Source organism: Pelodiscus sinensis, chromosome 19 (assembly GCF_049634645.1).
Source record: "Pelodiscus sinensis isolate JC-2024 chromosome 19, ASM4963464v1, whole genome shotgun sequence".
Classification (NCBI taxonomy): Eukaryota; Metazoa; Chordata; order Testudines; family Trionychidae; genus Pelodiscus; species Pelodiscus sinensis.
The window spans coordinates 12322932-12329933 of record NC_134729.1 but is presented as its reverse complement, the minus strand read 5'-3'; positions in this window follow the sequence as shown (position 1 = coordinate 12329933).

The window sequence follows — 7002 nt, the reverse complement described above, 5'->3', positions numbered from 1 at the left end:
GGAAAAGTGTCATTTTCACGATCGGGGCTTTTTTGCGGATAACAAATCTGAGCTGTCTACACTGGCCCTTTTTTCGCAAAAGGACTTTTGCCCGAACGGGAGCAGCACAGTATTTCCGCAAGAAGCACTGATTTCAGACAGTAGGAAGTCAGTGCTGTTGTGGAAATTCAAGCTGCCAGTGTAGACAGCTGGCAAGTTTTTCCAGAAAAGCGGCTGATTTTCCGGAAAAACTGGCCAGTCTAGACACAGCCATTGGTTGGCAGGTCCAAGGGAGCAGGGGAGAAGGGGATCTGGCTTCTATTCCCTGCTGCAACCTTCATCACGGCGTGCCTCAGTTTCCCCATCTAGCCAATGGGGGTAAACAGCCTTGCCCTCGCTCATGGAGGGGAGGAGGGGCTGTGAGGTGTGTCTGGATCCCAGACCAAGCTGTTAAGTTCCTGGGGAAGATGGGATACTGGGACAGCCCACAGTAGCATGTCGCTCAGGGGCGGGAAACCTTTGTTGGGTCGGAGGCCACTGACCCACAGAAAAATCAGTCGGGGGCCGCACACATGTGAAAAGTGGGGAAAAAAGTCCTCTCAGTGGCCCCTGGCTCCCCACTTTCCTCTTGCCCACCAGAGCCTGGGGGGGGGAGGGGGACCTTCTGTGTAGATCTTCTGTGCTCCAGCCCCCAGAGGGGAGCAGGGGGGCTGGAGCACCAGAATGGGCTCCCCAATGCTCAGGAGGGGCCCAGGCAAGTTGAGGGCTGCCGGCCTGAGGTTCCCCACCCCTGGGTTGCTGGTCTGGGGCTGCTAGCAGCTAATAGCTCCAAGGGCTGATGGGGGGGGGGTCTCCCCCACATGCTTCAGGTGTGACCAATCACCAGGCTGGGGTCAGGAAGGAATTTCCCCTTGCTGAGACTGGCAGAGACCCGGGGGGGGGGGGGGGTGTGACCCTGAGCGGGCCACGGCCGGCCACCTGCAGGTTTCAGCTGGAGTAAATGGGGGATTCTCTGTAACTGGAAGTCGGAGCCGAGCTCGGTGACTCAGCCAGAGGTTCCGGGGATTTTCCAGGAGCAGGCTCTGTGCCCTGCAAGGCGCAAGAGGTCGGACGTGGTCCCGTCGGACCTGAAAGTCCCCGAATCCCCCGCCAGGCCTGTCTCCCCTCTCCAGCCAGTTCCCCTCAACCAGCGCCCCCCCCCCATCTCACAGTCCAGTCTGCCCTCCCCCGTTGCCAGCTTTCGCCCGTAAAGGCCAGATGTGTGCAGAGACGCTACCAGAGGGAGCAGGGAAGACCCTGTTGGAAAGGGGGGCTGGCTAGCATGGGGGAGTGAAGGCCCCAGCTGGAGAGGGGCTGATCCGGATACACACCGACCGATGCTTGGATGCCTTAGACCATCACTTCTTCCCCTCCTGTGCACTGGCCTCTGATCACATCTGGAATCCGGGCAGCGCCTGGTACAGCGGGGCCCTGATCTCAGTTGGGGTCTGTGCAGCACCCGGCATGATGGGGCCCTGATCTTGGTCGGGCACCTGGCTACTGTAGCTCGGAGGGGGCATGTGGGGGTGCTCTGACTTTCGCCCCAGTGCTAGCAGGGCCCCTCCCTCGCCGGGTCATGCAGCTCCGGGCGTGATGGGGCCCTGAGCTCAGCCGAGGCCTCGGCATCATAACGCAATATAATACACCACGTCTGTGCAGTGCCCAGGGCCCGGGCCATGACCGAGGCTCCCAGCTGGCGTGAAAATAACGAGGCTGGATAATGAAGACACCAGCTAGTCAATGAGTACCAAGGGTGCAAAGCGGAGCCCTGGCCAACCAGGAAACACCAGACCCAAGGCTGCCCGTGGGTCTCAATCCAGCCCCCTTCTCAAGGTCTCATCCCTCAGCTGAGAGGCGAAAGAACCCAGGTGTCCTGACCCTCTAGCCAGGACCTGCTGGGACCCTCCTGACTACCCCCCCCCCGTCCCGAAAAGGCATCAAAATGACAATCACAGCCCGGGACTTGTTGCATGAAGTTTCTTTGAATGGTGGGGGGAGGGGGAGAAAAGCTTTAGCAGTGAAAGGGTTAATAGTTTGGCAGTTGGCTAGGAACAGTAGGGAAGGTCACAGTCCCCAGGACACCCGTGTGTGGCCTCTTTGGGGTGGAGGAAACAAACCGAGATGGCTTTGAACTCCCCTCCGGATTGGGAGGGGGTGGGGTAGCAGAGTGATAACAGATTAGGGATCCTTTCATCTCCACTTCACCAGATGGGCGGGGCTGTGCCCTCCCCTCCTAAACCTGGAGTCAATCCGGAGTCACTCTGAATCCACAGAGTCAATCCGGAGTCACTATGAATCCTTAATCCGGAGTCACTCTGAATCCACACTAGGGCCTCTGCGCTCAGCCTGCCCGGGCGACCTCCAGGGGAAATGAGTTGGTGGGGTCTCAGTCCAGTTCTTCCAGGACTGGTGTCAGTGCAGGAAATACCCACAAGGAAGCCAGAGGTTCTCTGCTGACCTGGCCCTGGGCTCCCAGGGGTGAATCACAACATGGGGTGCTGTGGGGGGAGGTCTCACGTGGTCTCAACTTTGCACCCGGGCCAATGGCAAGAGCATGCTGCGGAATGCTAGGGCTGGACCTCAGGACACCTGGGTTCTATTCCCGGCTAAGTCGCTTCCTGCCTTTGTTTCCTGTTTGCCTTGTCTGCTTAGATTATAAATGCTTGGGGGTAGAGGGCCATCTCTCACTGTGCAGCTACCAGCATGATGGGATTGCGATCTAGGGCAGGGATGTGCCGCTGCCCGAATGGGCCCCGATCTCAGCTGGGGTCTGGGCAGCGCCTGGCACAACGGGGCCCTGATCTCAGCCGGGGTCTGGGCAGCGCCTGGCACAACGGGGCCCTGATCTCAGCCGGGGTCTGGGCAGCGCCTGGCACAACGGGGCCCTGATCTCAGCCGGGGTCTGGGCAGCGCCTGGCACCATGGAGCCCTGATTCCAGTCGGGGGCTGGGCAGCGCCTGGCACAACAGGGCCCTGATCTCAGCCGGGGTCTGGGCAGCGCCTGGCACAACGGGGCCCTGATCTCAGCCGGGGTCTGGGCAGCGCCCGGCACAAGGGGGCCCTGATCTCAGCCGGGGTCTGGGCAGCGCCTGGCACAACGGGGCCCTGATCTCAGCCGGGGTCTGGGCAGCGCCCGGCACCATGGAGCCCTGATTCCAGTCGGGGGCTGGGAAGCGTCTGGCATGGTGGGGCTCGGATCTTAGCTGGGCACTTGTCACGCGTGGGAGTGACACAAATAACGACAAGCCTGCAGCAGCAGCCGCTGAGAGGATGCAGAAGCCGGGGGCTGTTTCGCTTGCTGTCCCCTCCCTTGGCGCACACACCTGTGTGTGTGTGTGTGGGGGGGGGGAACAGCTGCAGAGGGGTCTCTGGGAGGGGTCTGCCCATTGCACATCACCAAATCTCCCCCCCCCCCCCACACACACACCTTCCAGGTTCAGCAGATGGCTCCTCAGCAGCTGGGAAGATCCAAAGGCAACTTTGGGCAGCTTGTGCCTGGAGCGCCCCCTGCTGGGGAGCGTGGAGAGTCCATGGCCGGGCAGCTTGGCCACCAGGCTGTCAGGAAGGGCCTGGGGGGGTGAGGGGGGAGACGGACGGGGGCTGAGCTCCCCCTGCTGGGGAGCGTGAGAAAGGCTCTTGCTGCCCGCCTGCTGGAAGCGATGGGGCTGGGGGCCTGGATGGGAAGAGGCGGGAGTTAGGCGGGCTGGGCCATGGGCGCTGGTCCGTTGTTGTAGGGTTGCTTATGATGGGCATGGCTCCATTTATTACGGTAGGGTGGCACAGGAGCACTGGGGCTGCCCTCTTGCTCATCCCCCCAGCAAAGCTGCTGGCCCCACGAAGAACCAGAGACCCTCTGCTGGGCCTGCTTGGAGGCGGGTTAAATATCTTGTTGGGGGATCTCTGGAAAGGGGATCCAGCAAAGGGAAGGCAGGAGGAGACTTCTGGGAAGGTCAGGGACAAGGCCCTTTCTGTGCCTCAGTTTCCCCAGCTGTAAAATGGGGGCAGACAGTGCCGTCCATCTCGCAGGCCTCTTCCACCTCCACTGATCAGCCACCCAGTAGCCCCGTCACTATTTCCCCAGACGGAGGGGCAGCCCAGACCCGGGTCAGCGTCCGAGCTGGGTGCTCAACCCGAGGCCAGGAGCGGAGCAATGTGACGAGATGCAGCCATGTGGGGTCCCCTCCCCCCTGACCCAGGAGCAGTCCCAAATCCGAGTACAGGGCAGCGGGGGAGGGGAGGCACCCAGTGTGTGCTGGGAGCAGGGTTGCCCGGATGGGCTGGCTCTGGGGGAGCGAACACCCCGTTGTCGCCAGTAGATGGCGCCAGGAGGCTGAGTATAAAAGGGAGGGGGAAGGCTTTGTGCTGCTCCGGGGAGCCACCAGGGGTTGTCCTGGTTCTCAGCCCCCTGGAACTCTAACCACTAGTCCCCACTCTCCTAGCCAGGAATAGAACCCAGGCATCCTGACTTCCCAGAACTCTAACCATTAGTCCCCACTCTCCTAGCCGGGAATAGAACCCAGGCATCCTGACTTCCCAGAACTCTAACGACCACTCCTCATTCTCCTAGCCAGGACTAGAACCCAGGCTTTCTCATGCCCCAGCCCCCCAGAACTCTAACCACTAGTCACCCCGGAGTTCCAGGCACTGCACAGACCCCAGCTGAGCTCTAGATCCCATAGCGCTGAGGGCTGTGGCCACAGAGGCAGAGCCAGACCCTGCCCCAAAGAGCCCGCAAGTGAAATAGACAAGGCAGAGAAAGAAAAATGATCATCTTCATTTTGCTGGTGGGGAAACTGAGGCACAGAGAGGCAGTGTGTGAGGGGACCACGGTCACAGCTGGCGAGAGAGAGCAGCAGTCCTGCTACCCAGGCTCCCCTGCTCTAACCACTAGAACCCACTCCCCCCCAGAGCACCTCTCCCCTCTCCCTCGAGTCTCTTCTTTTCTTCTCCAGGCAGGTTGCTGGTCCCATCTGGGGAGCAATGGTGCATGTGCTTTGGGATCCTCCCTCCACATCCACCCACCAAATCCATTTCGTTCCCACCCTAACCTGTCCCAGCCCGTTGTGTGTGTGTGTGTGTGTGGCTGGAGCAGTCCCTGGAGCAGAGCCGGCGGGGGCGCTGGGGGGGGGGGGGGGTATGCAAGGAAAGCACATCAGGAGCAGACGGATCTGGGAGTGTCTCCAGAGAGCTTGGCGCAAGGACTGGACACAAATGTTAAAATATTGCAGTGGGAGGTGCTGAGAGCCAGGACACCTGGGTCCTTTCCCCGGCTCTGGCAGGGGAGCAGAGTCCAGTGGTTACAGTGGGTGGGGGCTGGGACTCCGATGGCAAGGGGTCCGCTGTGGCCATCTCGTCTGACCACCGGATAAGACACCCCCAACGCCCCCCAAACAATCCCCAGAGCAGAGCTTTTCGAAATGCATCCGCCCTTCCTTGGAAAGATCGGGGGTGCGGAACCTTTTTTGCGCTGGGGGCTGCTGACCCACAGAAAAATCAATGGGAGGGGCCACACACAAGCGAGAAGCAAAAAAACCCTCACGGATGTGGGGCCCCACTGAGAAGGAGAAAGATGCTCCCCCTGTTTCCCTCACATATCAGAGCCTAGAGGAGGCCCAGGCCAGGAGATTTTGTGTGCCCCATGGGGGGCAGAACGCCAGCGCGGGCTCCGCCGTGCTGTGTGGAGACCCTAGAGCCCTAGAGGCCAGATCAAGACAAGCCAGGGGCCCGACCTTAGCTCCCCCACCCCTGGTTGAAGCATTGTCCCTCGTGACTCTGGTTAATTCCTCGCACTTACCGACTGTGACCAAGTCACCTCTTCTCCTCTGCAGAGCAAACAGCACTCCTGGGGTCTGTCAATGTGTGGGTGTGGGGGGGGGGGATAGTTTCCCAGCTCTTCGATCACTCTCGGGGCTCTTCTGAAGCCTCGTCCATTGCTCAAAGCCCTTCTTGAATTGCGGGCACCAGGCCCGGCCGCAGCCGTCGCCCGCATGCCAGACACGGAGGTGAAGCCTCCCAGGGCACTGTTTCGAGAGCGCCGGGGTGGGGGGTGGCGGGGAGCAGCCGTGCGCACCACAACACGGCTTGTGTGTCTTCCCGTTCCCCCCAACCATAGGGGAGCGAGGGGAAAGTACTTGGATTCTGTGATTTACACCTCTGCCCCCTCCCTTCCCCAGCCAGGCATGAGAGGCCTGCACGGAATCCAAGTACTTTCCCCTCGCTCCCTTATCGTTGGGGGAACGGGAAGACACACAAGACGTGTTGTGGTGCGCACGGCTGCTCCCCGCCCCCCAACTTTCTCAAAGCTCCGCCCTTGGAAATCAACTCCCTGCCCGTCATTGAGCTCCCAGGGTCATGCCCAATGTTCCCTCTAGTTTTTTCCACGTGTGTGTGGAATACATTTTGTTCTGTGCACCGAGGGCTGTGCAGATGTGCACCACCAATAGAAACACCCGCTGCGGCGGCATTTGACTCTCTCTGTTGTGTTTAGCCGATTCTCCGCCATGCACCCCACACCTCGGCCAGGGTTGTTGCTTCCCATGATAGAGTCCCTCCCACCCTGTGAGTTTTGCTCCTGGCCCGGATGCCTGGGTTCTAGCCCAGCTCTGAAGGAGAAGGGGACTCGGGGGATTCAGCGAAAAAGGTCACAGAAATGTGCCAAGGGCTGGAGCAAAACGCCTGACGGCGAAAGGCTTAAACTGAAACGAGAGCCAACGGTGGGACGGGAAAGCCGGCGGGATTCAGAACCGAAATTAGGCACCTGTACTTAACAGGGAGGGTGATTAACCCCAGATCCAACTCCCCGGGGAAGTGGAGGCTCGACTGTCTCTTGAGCTGGCCAAACCCAGGCGGGGGAGCAGGGTCAGTGGAACGGGGGCACCAAGGAGCCATGACACCCCATGACTTTGAAAAGTAGGAGGGTGAGTGACTGGAGTGGAAAGGAGTGTGTGGGCGGGGGGCTTGTGGGAAGTGTGGTGTGAAGGTGCG